We start from the raw sequence: 19,292 nt of genomic DNA, 5'->3' as shown, positions 1-19,292 counted from the left end.
TGTCTAGGTTTGTAGAGCTAGGAATTCGTTTTTTGGACAGAGTAGTATACAATTAAGGGCATATTTAGATCCATTTTCTGTGGTAAAATTTGTTGGCAAAAGTTTTGGTGGCAAAAGATTTGACATTAAAGTTTTTCTAGTTGCTGTTTAGATGCCTGATAAAGTTTTGTCATTTTACTAGTAAAGACAGAAAAAGCACGGCTCGCAACGCTCTTTTTGACAAAATTTTCTATTCTAGAATTCCAAATGATAAATACCAAATTGCCAACTTTTGCTACTAGTGTTTACATCCATTTTCACAAATAGTGCTCCAAAATAGCAAAATTTTTATTGTTTTGGAGAAACTAAACAGGGCCTAAAAAACAATAATTAAGTGACATGAAAACGTCACATGAAAAAAAAATACTAATAACCAAGTGCACGATGAACATGTTGTTGGGATACGCGTAGGTTACGATAGCATAAATCGAAATTTTCTATCGCGTAAACTAGGAACCATGCAAGTATTAGATCATAGATCGTTACCACTCGACGCGCTGCGCAGCGGAAGAAGGCGCTAAGAAGTCGAAGGAATTCTCGCGAAGTAGCACGCGTCGATGTAGAGGAAGTAGTCGATCGCACCGGCTCGATCTTCTCCTCATCCATGTAGAATAGTTTTTCTATATATATATATATATATATATATATATATATATATATATATGAAAAATCCTAAGCTACAATTAAGAGTCCGATCATCTCAACTTAGCATGCGAGTTTTTTTAAAGATATTTATTATACGACTCCCTATGTATTTTCAAAAGCGAACGAAGTTAAAAGCCGATTCCGGATGATATACCAAAGTACCAACAAAAACATTTTTAATTTTTATAAAAGTAGAGATAGAAAAAATGTATGTGTGTTGCAACGGGTGGAGGCTATGTTAACCTTATTATTATTATACTGTTTAGTTAAGATGAAATTCACTGTGGAAATTCGCTTTGAGATATCTTTTTTAAGAACATCATGAGATATAAATATAGGAGTCCAATGTTTTTTTTAAGAAATTTCTTATATGGCTCCTTTTCTATTTTGAAAAACAAACGAACTTAAGAAACCGACTCAAATACAAATCTGTATTTTCAAAAGCGAACAAACTTAAAATTGACTCGTACACGGATGATGTACCAAACTACTGGCAAAAATATCTTTAATTTTTATTATAGTTGAGAAGATAGAAAAAAAATACTTGTGCGTTGCTATGGAGCAAAAATTAAAATAGCAATAAACATTAAATTGAGAGTTTAGTTTTTATTATGGAAGCCCTTTAGAAACCTACATATCTAAAACATGAGCTAAGGCCAGTGTGGGTGGTATGCATTATACAATATCTAAAACATATTTTTGTTTTCGCATGTGAGAATCACTATTAGTATTATGTTCTCTCGCCGCCAATCTAATGAAAAATATCCATGCATATTTTGATTGGTGAGGGTATCGAATATTTAAACCATTCGCACAACATAATAAAGATAGCTCGTCAAAGAAAAAGTGTTATTATCACTTGATTGTCAGCATCTGAACCAACTTTATACCTGTACAGTCCAAATCACTCCATGGGTTGTTGGAAATCTGAATTAACGTGATCCAGAGCCATTAGCAGTGTTGCAGGTTGCAGCCTATACAGGACACGTACAGTGTGGGCTTCGGCTCTTTGGAAAGAAAGCTGGTACAGGTCGGAGACGGACAACGTAATTGAACGAGCTACAACTGCTAGCTGTTCGGTCGGATACCGAGTGACCAATTATATCCGATACGGGGCGAAGGACGAAGCTATCCGGAAGAGATAGAGATACATACAAGGAATCGCATATGGATTCGGATGACTTATCAAGATCTTAATAAAAACATCTTTAATTATAATAATAGTAGAGATAGAGGCAGAGAAGAATAGAGAAAAAACGGAAGTCGCTTAACATCCGTGTGTTAATATTAAGAAAAGTTTGCACTCGGTTGCTCCACGACGCGCGCGCCGTTGGTGTGAAAACATTGTGGTCGGGGACACGGCGGGGAAGAATAATTAGGAGGGCAAATGATACGACCTTCAGGATCATAGTTACCTGCACAGTGAAAATGAAAATTCAGTTGAATGTGTGTGTACATACGTATATAGGTCTCGTTTGGCACAACTCCAGCTCCCAACTCCAATTTATCTGGAGCCGAAGCTGTGACAAACAGTCCAGATCCTCTGTTTTTAGGAGTGGAGTTAGCGGAGCAACTCCTAAAAATTAAACTACGGGGGTAGAGCTGGGTTTTTGCTACTCCACAGCTCCACTCTAACCTAAAAACCTACTACCCTTTAATTTTTAACATATTTACACAACAATGCCACTCAACTACCCAAAACTCACCTCTCACCTCTCTCGCTCTCATCCTCACCTCTCTCACTACCGCCGCACAGGCAGCACGTGGGGGGATAGCGCGTGTGGTGGCGGGTGGCGTGGGGGTGGGGATGGGGGTGGGGGGACGGCGTGCAGGGACTGCGCACGGCGGCGGGCGACAGCGCATGGTCGGCGGCCTGCAGCGGACGGCACGCGGCCGGCGGCCGGTGGCGTATGAGCTGTCTAGGGTTTCGGGATTGTTTTTTCTTTTCTTTTTTTTCAACTTTAGATCTTTAGTTGGATGCTAGCCAAACACTTTTCATCTTGTTCCCAACTTCCACTAGAGTAGAAGTTTATAGCTAAAAGTTGGAGTTTGGAGCCCTACCAAACTAAGACATAGAAATAGTAGTATAGAGTAGTAGTAGTATTATACATCAACAGCAACAGTGGGAGTAGTAGTAGTATTACTTAAGAGACCCGTCTGTAAAAATATATTTTTGAATGTGCTCCTTTGAACAAGCTATATGTGAAATGTGGGTCGATTTTTATAAGCACCAATACTTATGAGCCGTCTGGAATCTATCGTGGGCCTCATCCAGAAAAACGTTTTATGTATTAGTGATCTACAGTGTTTAAATTCTTGAACACGGGAAAGAAAACACTTACAACCCGGTGATGCTCTAGCCTCAGCAGCAAGAACGAAGGTTCCGAGGCAGCTGGCAACAAGAAGCAGGATCATCAGCAACAGGGATGACCGAGAGTAACCTAGTCTTGTCGACATTTTTGTGCTTGGAGACCAGCTAGTGAGTGCTGGCGCCCATTCATCTTATATAGTGAATCTGGACTTCTGCGACCATTGCAGACGACGAGCAGCGGAAATTAAACTACAGGTCAGTGTCAGTTTGTTGGCCGGCCGTATCGTGTTAATTTGAGAATTTCTTCGATATGTACAAATGCACCAAAATTTTCCACGATGAGGACATGAAATTAAGACCAGTGACTAAGATAATTTGTCAGGCAGACTTTTCCGAAAGAAGCACGATATTTCCTAGAAATTACATATAAATATGTAGATGTGAAAATAAACTCCTATGTATTCCTAGAAGTGCGAGATCCTAACCGGAGCTGGAAAAATATAGTTTCACATTTCCTACATATTTCTAAAGCAGATTCATCTGCTTTTGATCTATTAAAGAGAATCTGAGTGCTGATCCCTACAAAATAAGTCCTTAATTAATATCTGTAAGTGAACAATCATTTTTCTAATATATATGTATGTATTTATTTATTTAGTTCTGCCATGTTAAGGTTTCCGATAAATCAATTCCTGCAACTGCTGTCGTATATATTTTTTATTTTTTTAATTATATTTTGGGACTATATATTAGCCATGTAGATGTAGCATCACCAACAGTCTACCTATATGATTCCCAAAACTAATTTTAAGGGACTTTAGTCCAAAAATCAGCTCCAACATATCCCCTACTCTCCTACCGAGTTTTGGAGTTCCCTTCCCCCGGTTCCTTGCTCCGTTTATATGCGGACGCGAAAGTCGCTCCCAATCACGCAATCCCGCCTCTCTCCTTCGTTCCCGCGCGTGGGAGATAACGATCTTTCTGCGCGTGAAAGAAAAAAACGGAATTTTCTCTTGTAGTTTAACAGAAGGGCCCACTTTTAAGTTTAGGGGATTGAATTTAGGCTATCTGTTGGAGGGAGGAGTTTTTTCACTTCCTATTTTTAGTTTAGGAAACCCAAAAATAAATTTTTAGGAGAAAATTATAGATATTCTGTTGGTGATGCTCAGCGCTGAGAGAATATAGGCACTCCCTGCTCCGAAACCCTTGGTTTTGGAAGACTATTGGGCTGGTCGATCCATCGCCTTTGGGAGTTTGGACGTGCCACTAGTAGCGAAAAAGTGCTGAACGGACAAATAATCATTTAGGCTGTTGGACAAAACCGCAGCCGGTGTAGTGATGCTAACGGAGGCTGAGGTGGGACACCGGACATCCGATATCTAGCTGTACTGCCCCGATCCGTAGTAGTGTCAAAATCAATATATATAACCCAACCGAGGTACTTATCTTTTTTGTTCAAATGAAAGTAACCAATGTGTTATTTTAGAACTAACCAATTGTGATAAGGGATAAAAAGAGAGATTGCTTGAGGGCGGGCTATAATAAGACTAGGAGTGACCACAAGCTTGTGACCCCTATAACATATTTTTCTCACAACGTATAAGCATTGGCGGAGTCAAAAAGATTTTTGAGCTCGGGCAAACTTTAATATAATTTTTATTTGCTATAGAAATTTCATCATCAATTTACTCATCCATATTAAAATTTAATGGAGTTTTCGCCGGGCGATGGCTCCACCACTGCGTATAATAGGTTTACGGCACCCTTCTATTCCAAATTGCGGATGCCCTAGGGATTTATCCCATCTATGAAAATACAAAATGATCCTCTAATTAAAAGGATTTACAGTGTTGTAAGGAAAAATACCCAAGCATAAAACTGAAACGACTTATAAGTGACCAACGTTTAACAAGGAGGCAATGGAAATATTATTCCCTTTAATTAATACATAGCAATCAGAGCGCGCATAAAAAAGAAGGCGTGAACTTAATAGGTTTCTTTTACACCCTGCTGTGATAATAAATAATTGATGTTTAAGACAATATTTAATCAAACTTTTAAAATTTTAATCATTGATTTTATATTCCAGTAATATTGAAAAATCAAATAATTTTATGATACTAATTTTTTAGGCAAATAAGTATTATGGAATTTATTGAGGGTCAAACTAAAAGTTTAATCAAATCTTTTATAAGCGTTAGTTGTTATTTATAACCAGAGAAAGTATTTATTTAATCAAATATCCTCTTCATCCTTGAGTTCTTATTAATATCACGGCAGCCGTGCACTCTGTTGCTCCACGTTGCGCGCATCATTGGTGGGAGAGCATGGCGGTCTGTGACAGATCCCAGGAGGAGAAGGCCGAGGGCAAATGGGATTTTGTCCTGGATCTTTGGTACCTGCACAGGGTTTGCAAGAGGTTACTCTTTGTCATGTGAATATATTACAGTTGTAACATACTACTCACTCCATATATATTAGACCTTGTATGTGAATAAGATTTCAAATTGATAAACTGGGCTACATCACTTTTATATGTTCGTACCTACATATTTTAGAAAACAATCAAGTTCATATTATACGATTCAGCTATCGGATTTGTCTAAGACACAACTCTCTACTATAAAATCCAAACCGGATTGTTATGTTAAACCCCTCAAGGCCTCAACTATCAAAACCAGCAAAATTAAGAACTCCACTAAAGCAATACAACCAGTTTATTGGTATTTTTCCTTATTCTCCTACCCAAATAAGTATTTTGCTTGTATAACACCTAGATAGTGAGAGTCCGAGAGATAAAGAAAGTAGTTAAATGTATTACTTTATATATGGCCTTTGTGAGAAAGAGATAAAGAAGATAAATGTAAGTTAAATAACATATATTGAGTTCTGAAATTATGAAAACCAATATTGAGATCAGGATACATTGCCCTTGATTAGGAGGCTATTTTAGCCGATTTTGATCGTTGATAGGTGTAACCTAGATTTTTGGTTTCATACTCATATCGACCGAGACGTGTAAGACAAGAGTAGAAGAGTTTCTGATAATAAAGGTTCTACAACGTAAAAAATCGCATAACTGGAGACAGTAATGGACAAAAATAATTAACTGACATGAAAACATCACATGAAAGAAAATACTAATAACTAACACTAATGGAGAAATGATCTTTACTGGGTCACTCAAAAATCACATTAGTCCCGTTTTGAGTAAAAACCGGTACTAAAAATATCTTTAGTCCCAGTTTAAAAATACACAACACTTTTTTATTCTTTAGTCCCGGTTGGTAACACTCGGTTCAAATATTATTTTTACTCCGGTTAAAAATATGTCAGAACCCTATTATTTTTAGTCTCGGTTGGTATCCATCTTTAGTCCCAATTGTTTATGCCAACCGGGACCAAAGTTCAAAAATCGCTAAAATCCCTGCCCCCTCCACGCCTCCTATGCTCATCCCCTCGTCTTCTCCTCCTCCCGTCCATCCTCTCCTCCTCCTCACCCTCCCCATTTTCTCCCCTTCCTCCCCATTCCCCTCTCCTCCCCCTTCCCCTTCCCTCCTCTAACGATGACTACAGCGACAGCGGGCGGTGGCCCGGTAGAAGCTGCCGCAGTGGCGCACGAGGTGGCAAGCAAGTGGTGGCCGGACCGCCGAACCGGCAGCGGCCCATGGCCGGCGGCTTACCCTCCACCATATCCAGCGGGAGGGGAGGCCAGGCGGCTGGTGGCGGCGTGTTTTGTGATTTTTTTTTGAATGATTTGTAAATTTTTGTTGTAGATTATTTTAGATTTGTGGATGATTTTATGAATGAATTGTGGATTGTGGATGATTTTGTTGATGTGCTAAGAATTGTGGATGATTTGTTGTGCATGATGTGGGGATGATTTGTGTGATTTGGGGATAATTTATGGGGATTTGAGGGTGACAATAAATACAAGAAGGAAAAAAATAAAGGAAAAAAAAAGCCTTACCAACCAAACTAAAGATGGCGCTAGGATCTTTAGTCCCAGTTGGTAACACCAACCGGGACTAAAAATGTATTTTTACTCCTGGTTATTTTAACCTGTAGTCCCATATTGGTCGTACTGTTTTGTAACCCAAGATTTAAAGGGGTTGCAAACCAGGACTTAAAAAACCCTTCCCCAGTGGTGTAAGTGCACGATAAACATGTTGATTCCGGCGAATTGACTGGTTTGCTTTGTTTACCTAATTTCCTTTGTCATTGGTCGTTAATTAGTCCGGCGCGCATTCAAATTTGTTATTCTCGACTTGATGATCTTACTCTGTGTTCATTATTCTTAATTGTTATCCTGGTTAAATAATTCAACGCTCGATCTAGAGAATAAATCACTTACATCCGGTAGAAGAGGGCGGCTCCCTTGAACTGGCAAAAGGAGGAACGGTGCTGCTGGCGATAAGAAGCAGGACGATCACCAGAAACAGGCGGGTGGAGAGTTAGTTATCTTCTACTCTTGTCGGTATTGCACTTGTTATATTTGTGTATGTATCCTCAACGCTTCGAGGCCTCCTGCAGGTAGAAGAAGTACTTGCTATAATTGTGTGTGGATCGTGTGTACTTTTGCCCGTGGACACCACACACGTCCCCAACATCTTATATACGGAGGATTCAATCCAACTTCCCAGAAACTGCCATCGATCATCCTAAAATAAGATCAGTTTTACCAATCGTAGCTTATCTCAAAATAAGTTTATTTTTAAATAATTACCGCTTTGAAGTTTGTGGAAGCAAGAATTAAATACATTCGAAAAAGACAAAGTAGGATATAATTGTATTGAGATTTGATAAATGCAAGGGGCTATAGTCATTTTATTTTATTATTAATATATGTGCGATGAGTGAGGAACGAAATTATTTTGTGGCGGAGGGAATACATTCTTCCTCTCTTTTTTCCGCAACAACGTAACGGTTCAAACAGGAGCGGGCAGTAGCTAGAGGTTTGGCAGTTAACGTGCTTGGTCCTTAGATGATTGCCGTCGGTTTCGCCACGTGCCGACGACGACCCGCGGCAGCGACAGTTTCAGCTGGTTGCGCCATGTTTCTCGCGTTCTTTTTCCTGGAATATTAATGTGGATGGACCGCACCGCGTCAGCAGTTCGTACGTCAAGCAGAATTTTCAAAACAAGAGATGTCCCACGACAGAGATTCCATCGTCTAAGGTTCCGTATGGTACTGGATTTTCTGCGACAATTTCAGTCATGAAATTTAGTTTAGGCTGTGTTTAATTCTACGTTAAAATTGGAAGTTTGAAAAAATTATAACGATGTGATAGAAAAGTTAAAAGTTTGTGTGTGTAGGAAAGTTCAATGTGACGAAAAAATTAGAAGTTAAAGAAAAAAAAGTTAAAATCTAAACGTGGCCTTATCTAGTTTCATACTTTTCTAAACAACAACATGTACGGTGGAAGATTGAGCCGTCGGACGCTTGGACTGTACAGTTGAGCAATCATGTCATACTACGCAACTGTAGTCTTTTCTTCCTGAAATAATATTTCATGAAGGTCTTCCCTTTTTCTGAAACAACACTGAGCGTAAGCTATTTTTATAATCTATGTATTATTATATACTAAAAATCCATAAAATTTCATACAAACACTTTTAAACCCTCAGTGTACTCCTATTGGTAAAATGAGAACTAGGGTAACCCTTTCCCCGGGACCCGAGCTTACATTCTTATTTCATAGAAGAAAGATCTTGTTTAACCGTAATTAAAGATAACCGTGTGTTAGAGTATGGGGCTCATGACCAACCCTACTTCGGGTCCGGGGCCTCCCGTGCCCTTCTACGTTATACACCCCTCTCTTTAGCGGCGGAGTGTCGATCGAGATGTGCAAAATCTGTACTTAAGATTTAGATATATAAATTAGCAAGTCAGAGAGCCCGAGCCCAGGGCCCTCATTCCCCTTTTAGATCACAAAATTTCTCCTTAAGAGGAGCTTAGAGACTTACAAGATCTACATCTTAAGATAACAAGCCAGGGATGCCCGGGAGGCTGATATAGACTGGGTCCGAGGACTCTCCTTGCCCTTCTAGGTTACACATCCTTCCTTAAGAGAAGTGTAGATACTTAGAAGATTTATATCTTAAGGTAACAAGTCGGGGGGAGCCCAGGACCTGATCTAAACCGGGTCCTAGGGCCCTCCACCCCCTTCTAGGTCATGCATTCCTCCTTGAGAGGAGTGTAGAGACGTACAAGATCTACTTCTTGAGGTAACAAGTCAGGGGAAGCCCGAGACCTGATCTAGACTGGGTCACAGGGCTCTCCTAGCCTTGCCCATCTAAGCAACACATCCCTACTTGAGAGGAGTATAGAGAGATACAAGATCTACATCTTAAGATAACATGTCGGGGGAGCCAGGAACCTAACCTAGACGAGGTCCAAGGGCCCTCCTTACCTTTGTAGATCTGACATTCCTCTTTGAGAAGAGTGTCGAGACCTATAAGATCTATATCCGTGAATTTGCAGGCCGTGAGAAGCCTGGGGCTCGCCCTACTATGGGACCTAGGACTCGTCATGCCCTTCTCGGTGTGTACTCTCCTTTACCTAGAGTAGGGATCGCAGTTTTGCCCACGGGTCTGGGTATCTGCGGATATCCGGCCCGATGGACATGGGCATGGGTGTAATATTTTACCCACGGGTACGCCTGCCCGAAACCCGAGAACGTAGTGAGCAACAACTGGGTATTATTTTTTGCCCGTGGATAACCCATGCACGACCCAATACCTATGTTTTTGCTAATTCGGGCCCATCTTTTAATTCCCATACCTCTTTCTCCTGGCCCATTTGGCTCATCAACTAGTGCATATATATACTCAATTGAAAAACCTAAATCACTAATCTAAATCCCCACTCTCCTCTCCTACCCCAGTCCACTATGCGGCGGCAGCGGCGGCACAGCGTGTGGGCCGGCGCAAGCAGGCAGCGGCGCAGACCGGCGGCGTAGGCTGGCGACGACGCGGGTCGGCGAGGGAAGGTGACGGCAATGGCGGCTCAGGGTGACGACGACGACGGCGCGGGTCGGCGAGGGCAGGTGACGGTGACGACGGCTCAGGGTGACGACGACTCAGGGTGGCGACGGCGACGGCGCCATGACCTGAGCTAGCCTCACGACCGCCGTCATTGGGGAGGATGAGCCCGTGCTGCTGCCACCCATATACGGGGCTCCTCACGCGGAGGCGGTCCACGGCGGCTGCGCTCGCTGGAAGGAGCTAGACCACGGCACAGAGATGGCGTGGCAAGGCAGTGGCTAGTGGTGGCGGCGACGCACGGGCGCAGTGGGTATCCGTTGGGCATGCCCATGCCCAACAAGCATGGGGTTTTGCCCGTTAAACATTACGGGCGTGGGTCGGGCATGGGCATGTGGGTCTCGGGCCGGGCATGGAATCGCTCTGCCCGTGCCTGACCCATTGCCATTCCTAACCTAGAGAGAGCATGGAGACATGTAAGGTCTACAACCCGTGGATGTGGATTTAGTGTCATAAACTCATTCTTCAAACACATCTTTGAGAAACTCGTCTAAAATAACAAGACTACCTATTAAGGAGCATGGGAGTGTGTTCAAGGACGGTATGCTTCACGGGTCCACCCCAGCCAGTTGTTAGCCAATACATGAAAGTCCACAAAACGGCTCACAGCTGGGTTTCCAAGAAGTCTGGAGGCGAAAAGACATGGAATAAAATGGCGGCGCTGAGTCACCTGAGATAGTTTGAGCGAAGCCACGCGTCAAACATGCCCGGCGACACCCAGTAACATCAGTCGGCGGGAAAGTGGAGTGGTGGCATTATCTTAGCAAGTCATGGGCCCTTTGGGCTCACCACTTGGCGCACGGCAAGCTATATAATAGCCTAGCTGGCCTCGATATCACCATGGGAGCCCGGGGTAACCCAAGGACAATATCTTCTGTAGGTCTCTCATTAAGAGGCCGGGGAATCACCAAGCAGCGACAAGACAACTCAGAGAGAGAGTCCCTACGTTGTAGCGGCACTGTAAGTCCCTACTTGAACTACAAAAGGAAAGGGGGATGCCACTTAGTGGAGGATGCCCAACTTCTACTTTAAGGGCAACTAAATCTTGTATTTTCTCTAGACCCAGATAGCAAAAGAAAAATAAACCAACACAGGAGTAGGGTATTACATCTTCAGGTGGCCAGAACCTATATATTTTGCGTGTTCATTTGGATTTTCGTAGCTCTTGACGATTTCTACAGGCAATCCAACGTCATCCGCAGTTAACCCCCTAGTTGAATCTTCAGTACTTCCCCGCTGACGGAGGATCGCTCCTTCGACAACTGGCATGCCAGATAGAGGGTATCCTTACGTTTGACGCAACTCCTACCGCGACTACGTTCATTTTCAAGTTCTTCTCAGTCAGCAGTCATAGTGCGAGGACACATGCATGTAGTGTTTCTTTGTGTGCTAATTTTAAGCATGTTGCTCACATTGCTAATGAAGTTGAGGAACATGAATTCATATCTTGTTTAAATACTTTGGACTATGTTCTGTTTCATGACTTTTGTGAGATCAATAATTTGAAGTACAAATTATTTGCTAAGTCTGATTTGTCATGTCCAGCTAACACAATATTTCATATCTTTGGCAAATATAATGATAGAGAAGTGTATTTGGTGCATAGAGTTTACATATGTTCTAATTCAGAACCTCCTGTAGCCGTGGATAAAAATTGCAAGCTAGAGAGACATGTTATTGCTAATCATATTATCTTGAGTTTTTCTTGATTTGATGTAAAGAAATAGGACAGTTTTGAAGAAGGAGAGCGACCAGATCACTCAATGCTGCTAAAGGGGTGCAACATGAGCTGCTAAAGGAGCTTACATATGTAGTGCCCACATTGTTTCTTGCCTACCACATAATCGGGTACATTTGTTTCATTAGAGACCAAAATTATTTGATAAAGAACTAATGATTTTGCATAACGAGAGTTTATTGCATTTGTTTTCATGTACACAATTCTTTGGACAATATCATGCACTACGCTATGAACACCATATGGAAAAATCGAGGACGGTTTTCCGTGAAGAAGAGGAAGATAATGTGACCATGGAGACTATGGATATAACCGTTGCTCACATCATGGATCAAAAAGAAGACATCAAGATCAAGTCCTCCAAGTACTGGAATTCGATTATTCGGCCACCTAATACATTGCTGACTTCATCCGGCCGCCAAATCTGCATACAAGCTCTGTTTTCGGCCCATGAGTACTTAATGGAAAGTTGTTAGAGTCCTCTTTCTAACGGATCTAGTCTCATCGCCAAATTCCATTTCAGTTATCTGCAATTGAATAAACAAGGTACTGCATCACCAGTAATAGGCCTGTGGACTTGTAACTTCATCCGTGACCTCGGCCAAACTAGGGCCAATGTGGGGTGTGTCCCAACCAGTTGGAGCATGACCCTTGGGACCACTTGGTCATCCTCCCACCTTCTTAAATATCTAGGTACCACTTCAGAGTTTCTTGGGTTTATCTAGATTAAAATTCAGCCATTGCTACTTGCCTGCAGCATGTGTGATATCAACTAGACTGCCCGTCTGTTTGACTCCGAAACCCCAACTTATCATTTGTATTGAATTCCTCTTTGCAATTTAGGTTACTTTTATCTTGTTTTTGCTTGTTTCTTCCATTTGTTTGTATGAATAAGATTGATTTTCACCGGCAAGATCAACAATCCACGGAGTGGTGTATCAGTCGCTAAGGTGAAATACGTACAACAACTTCTCGTATGTTTGTATTCAGGTCGTCAATGTTTCTCCCAAATTGTAGTTATCATCAACTCACCGAAAGATCGGGCCAATCATAGCTGCGAGTGTCTCGAGTGGAACTCATGGTTTATCACATGTATAATCTATCTGGGTGTAGATATGCATATGTGGCGAGAGAACCAAGCCCCAGCTAGCCTGGGCCCCATTGACGAGGAGCCCAGGGCATCGTAATAAATGTCAACTAGTGGTAATTCCACCATTAGTGCAGAGCTGACATAGCATAGGAGATACCGAGAAATCTACAACAATGTACACCCCCCTTGAACTATAAAAGAAGGGGTTATTATTACTGAGAAACAATCGGAAACTAGTGAACTTTAACTGATACTAAAAACATCCACATATAGTAAACTTTAACTGATACAGTCTTGTAATACTAAAATCATCCACATATACACATGTTAGTGATATGCCCTAGAGGCAATCATAGAGATGATTGTATCACATACTATGTTTATATATTTATCCGACTTTGTTCCTTGAAATAGATAACTCATTATTGGTTAATGAATATGTGATTATTTCATGAGACTCTTTATATTGTGTGTTGCTATTTCTAAAGGATCCCTGATCAAATATCATATGTGGAACAAATATGTTTAGATGATCAGCACAAGTATTAATTGATGATCATGTCTCATGGATCATGGTATAGAGATAGCAAATTAATAATGTGGACACATGTTAGTGAACATGTTGTTGGATAGACCCAACATGAGACATTGCAAGGGTCATATGTGTTGTGTCATCAGTGATCTCATTTGGTTTTGGTGTTGAATCCTTAGACCTGAGATTATACCAACATGTGTAGTAGCTTACTTAGGGATTGCTAAACGCTACTCCGTAATTGGGTAGTTATAAAAGTAGTTTTCGGGTATGCTATGAAACATGTAGTGAGATATGAATAATCAAGATGGGATTTGCCCCTCCTATGGAGAGATATCTCTAGGCCCCTCGATGTTGTAGATTATAGAAGTGCATGGCCATGCCAAAGGTGATTGAGGAGTCAATCACAAGTTATATAATCTATCAACATGTTCGAGTGAATGATTGAGCTATTAGAGGATGGCAGATATCTAGCCTTGAGCTTAATCGATATTGTGAGGCAAAGGGGTTTATACAAATATACACTAGAGGTTCAGCCGATATGATCTTTATGTATGCCCGGTGGGTCAATACTTTCTGCTAGGGGCTGCTGTTGACGCGTGGACCGAAAAGGAGTTTTCGGGTTACAGCTGAGTGTACATGAACCTACAGGGTCGCACGCTTAATGGGCCGGAATAAGGGGATTGGATGGAGATCCAATATGAGCTTAATTCGGATAGGGATCCGAATAGGAGTCCTACGGGCCTTGGAGGCCCGAGTGATGGATCCTATATATTCGTGAGGGGTGTGAGAAACCCTAGCCGTCAGTCCCCTCCCCGAGCAAAACACTAGCCGCGCGCGGGTGCTAGCACATCTGCGCGTGGCGTTCCGTCCCTGTACGTGTGGATACCGGTAGAGGCGCCGCTGCTTTGCGGTGCTGATCGGCGTGGGAATATGGCGAGGAGAATGCACGAGGAGGAGAAGGTCGAGCCGGTGCGATCGACTACTTCCTCTACATCGACGTGCGTTACTTCGCGAGAATTCCTTCGACTTCTTAGCGCCTTCTTCCGCTGCGCAGCGCGTCGAGTTGTAACGATCTACGATCTAATAATTGCATGGTTCCTGGTTTACGTGAAAGAAAATTTTGATTTATGCTATCGTAGCCTACGCGTATCCCAACAACACATAGTGAAAAAGATAAAGGAGTAGGGTTTTACGACATGTTTCATACGATCCAAACTCTTCCTCTACACGCAACCTGGCCGAATCTTCAAAGGGGAGGTCTCACTTCCCCGTTGTTGGAGGAACGATCTCCGACATCTGCCATGGAGTTATTTGAGTTTGTCAGAGATTAGATTGTTACCCTAGTATTTTCGTTGCTTGTCGAATCTTATTTACAGTGCTCGTGACTATGGCATCTGCTGAAAGAAGCTTTTCAAAGTTGAAATAATTGAAGAAGATCCCAGTATGATGGTCTCTACTTGTAGTAGAAAGCAATATAAACCATTGATTTGGTTTGGCTACTTTATGCATTGAGAAGAAATTATTGGATGAAATTAAAATTGGTTCATTACCAATGATTTTGCATCTAGAAATGTTAGAAGAAATTTTTAAGGTAACATGTACAATGTTTTCTATATAAATATTATATCTGAATGTAATTTAAATGTTTGTGGTAATAATTCAGTGTGTGTGTATATATATATATATATTGATTATTATTATACAGTATGATATTTAGTTTCGTACCGGGGCCTTAAAAAAAATTAGGACCGGTCCTGAAATGATCATAACGAATCAAAATGCATGAATCTCAATGATAAGGTTATCAAGATCGTGGTAATTCGCAGGGGCAGATTCAACGTGGGTGCAAGGGGCGACTCTACACCCGCTGGACCTATGGATACCTCCTTAGTCCCCTCTTTAATTTTTTCGTCATGGTTGATAAGATAGGAGGTGCTTAAGGTCTCTGAATAGCTAGAGATTGAAAACACAACGTATTGGTATGTTGATGTGTTTAATACTGAGATGATGTGTTTATGCCGGTGTAATTGGTATGTTGAGTCCTCTAACCTTTTCTTTCCTGGATCCGCCCTTGGTAGTTCGGATTTACCTATCCACTTACGCAGAAGACCGATGACTTGGATGATGCCCGTTTCTATTCGGCTGTATTTCAAAGCGACAGTTTTTAGTCAAGTCATTTTCCCGTGCATGAATTTCAAAGATGGTGTGCCGGCCTCTAATGTTTGGAATTGTTTTTTGGGGACTATGTTTTCCCAAAGAAGACGGTAGACCGCATGCTTGCGCCACTATATAGCGTGCTACTTGCAGGAGGATGTATCATGTGTGGCCAAACTGTACTACTGTAACAACAAAGCGGACTAGTCGTCGACGCTAATAGAGAGACGACTGGACAGTAGCTTAGCTAGCGCGCATATATATCTTCGTAGCAATAATTACGTTCCAAGTATTTCGTTCGTTCCCGGCCACTTCACCACTTCCACCTGACGAGCTCTCTTCTGAGCCGAAAACGTCATCCTAAAAGAACCAGTTCGGCAAATAAAATCGTAACACTATAACGAATACCATCATCTCAATCGGGTGGTAACCCCCATCTCAATCGGGCATGGCGTCCGTCACAGGCTAAAAGTCACTGATGTGAAAAGTTATCTCAATCGGGCAAACGGCCGTCACGGATGAACCTATCTCAATCGGGCCATAATTAAAGTTGAGGACCCGCTGTCTCCCTTCCAGTGTTGCCGCCCATCATCTTCGTCATCTCCCGCTGTTCGTCCGTGCGACATTGAGGATCGAAGGTTGCAAGCAAGGTCGAGAGGCGGAGGAGAAGCAGCGGTGGGGCGGCACGATGTCGAGTATCGCCAAGGCTTCCAGCTCGCGGCCGCCGGCGTCGAGGGCATGAAGGGAGTGGCAGCAGCGGCGAGGTGTTGTCGTTGCCCCTCCTCCTTGCCGGCGCAGTCGCCTCCGCTCCCAACCGCATCCGGCGCCGGTGTCGCCGCCTCCGCGCCCGGCCGCATCTGGCGCCGCCGCCTCCGACCCAGCCACATCCGACGCGGCTGCCGATAGCCCTTCCATCATCGGCCATCTAGCGTTGCCCCCTCCGTCTCTGCTCCATGGGTTGTCGTCGAGGTTGCTGTCGTCGAGGTCATCGTAGAGAGCCGCCGCCACTGTCGCCAGCCTCTGCGCGCTCACCGTTGTGCGGGAAGAGTGCTGAGAGGAGAAGAAGAGGGAGAGAAAGAGAAGGAAGATGGTGTAGCAGAGACTGATGTGTGGGTCCCAGTGTCATAGGCTCGTAATGAAGAGTATAGATGGAGAGGCTGTTGGAGCGAGAAATGAGTTTGACTTGACAAATCAATTGGATAGCTGGCTATATGGGTGTTTGAAGAGTCCGATTTGAAGAGGCTGTTGGAGATGCTCTAACAGAGGCGAAGCTCACATCAAAACAAGGGGGTGCACTACCATTAAAAATCTAGAAAATTTACGTATAACACTGTACATTCTAGTGTTTTTAAGTGAGAAATTAGATTTTTTTTAAGGGGGTGGGGTGTCATGTGCACCCCCAAGCACAATATAGCTTTGCCCCTGGTAGCTAATTAATTAGATAGGTGATATATATTTGTTTCTTACATTTACATCGTCCATTGATTCACAGTATATACTTAGTTGTTGCATTTATATGTCTCTTTTCAGGAACCTTTATATTTAAGTTACTTTACATGGCTGTTTTAAGACTCCACTGCTTTGATTAGTAACATAACATTGACTGAAATGAGGATTAGTTCATTAATTTGAGTTTCTTCTACTGACTTAGTAACATCTCTCAATGTGCTGACTTAATTCTCCAAACTTTGAGTTCTACTGACTTAATTAGTAACATCTTTCAATATGCTGAGTTAATTCTCCAAACTATTAACTTAAGAATGATTTAACTTGGCACATATTTTCGTAGTGTTCAAGAAAGGATTTTAGCAGATGCTTGCCATTGCATTTGGTGATCTAAATTGACTGAATTGCTGAGGTGGATATGTTTCTTGAACATAAAGCTCTCATAGTGAAGAATCAAGTCTCTTCTTAAAACTAATGAATCTGAAATGTAGTCCTTTTTTCATACCATAGTTGATAAATGCAATACTGTTGTCTCATCTGACTGGGTTTTTGGCCATTCCTAGAGTTTACAAATATTATCTTACACTACTACAGAAACCATGTTTGCTAGGTTTGCCAAAAACCACATTAGTCCCGGTTCCAATTGGAACCGGGACTAAAATCATTTTTTGTCCCGGTTGAAAAGCCCAACGCCACTTTGATGATCTTTAGTCCCGGTTGATATTATCAACCGGGACTAAATATCATTTTTAGTCTCGGTTGAAAAAGTGTGCAGCCCCTTACAATTTTTAATCCCGGTTGGTATTACCAGCCGAGACTAAAATTTGACCCGTCGTATATAATCCTTCGGACTTATCCTCAAATCCGGATCACAAAGTCTATCGCAAAGTCTTTCTCCTCATCTTCCTCCTCTCTCCCTCTCCTCTTTCTCTCTTATCCTCTCCTCTTTTCTTGCTCTTATCCACTCCTCTTTCCTTTGCAGAAGTGGTAGCGAAGCGGCGGAGGCGGAGGCGGCCGGGCACGGCATGGGGGCGGCGGCAATGGCCCGTGCGGGGGCGACGTCCGCCTAGCGCGTGGGCAGCGGCAGCCTGGCGCGGAGGGCTGCGGCCGGGTGAAGGGCCACGGCCAGGCGGCGGCGACTGAGACAGCCGTGGGCGGCGGCAGCTGCCCGGTGCTCGTCTCGCGTCGTTGTTTTTTTTTCTGTGATGTGTCGTGATGTTGTGAATGATTAATTTTGTTGAGTATGTGAATTTGTGGTGTCAATAATATGTGAATTTGTGTTGTTATTTTGATATGTGAATGAGTGATTTGGTGAGTTTAGCGTGAAATCAATATGCAAACAGAACAAAAACAATAAAAAAAAGAGACCTTTGCTCCACCAACCAGGACTAAAGATGGGAGCGCCTCGTCGGGCCGCTCGATCCTATCTTTTTAGTCCTGGATTGATTGTCCCGGTTACATCCCCGGTTGACAGAAACCATGTACCTTTTCAGTAGTTAGTTGACAGAAACGAACTGCATCTTGTGCCCATAGATATTGGATGAATCATACTATGCTTGCCCATGCATGCTATGTATTGTGAAATTATTGTTTAAATTATTAACTATCTGGAACTGTTTCTGGGGACTTCAGTTACTCAGAAAACTATTCAGGTTACATAACTAGGAATTGAGTATTGTTCTTAGGTAATCCTCTGAGACAAACCTTGCAATCGTATATTTCTTTCTGTGCGTTACAGTCTTACATGCTACAATACCGTGCAGCATAGCGTGCGAGCTCACTCTAGTATTCTTGACTCCTTGATAATTATACTCCCTCGGTATTTTAATGTATGACACCATTGACTTTTCGACCAACGTTTGACCATTCATTTTATTTAAAATTTTTGTGCAAATATGAAAATATTTATGTCATGCTTAAAGAATATTTGATAACGAATCAAGTCATAATAAAATAAATAATAAGTACATAAATTTTTTGAATAAGACGGATAGTCAAACGTTGGATAAAAAGTCAACAGTGTCATACATTAAAAATTTAAAATATGGAGGTAGTATATATTACGGCAACCGTGCACTCTGTTGCTCCATGGTGCGTGTATCATTTCCAAGTAGGTGAAAGCATGTCGGTCGGCTACATCCGGTAGATGGAGCAGAAGGAGGGCAAGTAGGATGGAGTATTGGGTCGTAGGTACCTGCACAACATTTCCAAGAGATGACTCTGTCCCTATCTAGTGAAAGGTTAAAACATAGTATACATTGATTTGCATACATCTGAAGAAAAAATCACAG

General features: G+C 42.3%; 2 long non-coding RNA genes across 2 annotated transcripts; both read right to left on the bottom strand.

Moving 5' to 3' along the window:
- Positions 1 to 1,862: 1,862 nt before the first annotated feature.
- On the bottom strand, positions 1,863 to 3,167 carry LOC127755264 (uncharacterized). Its single transcript, XR_008012988.1, has 2 exons — positions 3,027 to 3,167; positions 1,863 to 2,099 (listed from the first exon to the last, which is right to left on the bottom strand). It is a non-coding gene; the product is annotated as an uncharacterized LOC127755264 (long non-coding RNA).
- Positions 3,168 to 4,870: 1,703 nt separating this feature from the next.
- Positions 4,871 to 7,662, bottom strand: LOC127755389 (uncharacterized). Its single transcript, XR_008013005.1, has 2 exons — positions 7,350 to 7,662; positions 4,871 to 5,394 (listed from the first exon to the last, which is right to left on the bottom strand). It is a non-coding gene; the product is annotated as an uncharacterized LOC127755389 (long non-coding RNA).
- Positions 7,663 to 19,292: the final 11,630 nt, after the last annotated feature.

Source organism: Oryza glaberrima, chromosome 11 (assembly GCF_000147395.1).
Source record: "Oryza glaberrima chromosome 11, OglaRS2, whole genome shotgun sequence".
Classification (NCBI taxonomy): Eukaryota; Viridiplantae; Streptophyta; class Magnoliopsida; order Poales; family Poaceae; genus Oryza; species Oryza glaberrima.
The sequence above is the reverse complement of the archived record's forward strand: the minus strand, read 5'-3'. Positions and strand labels throughout refer to the sequence as shown.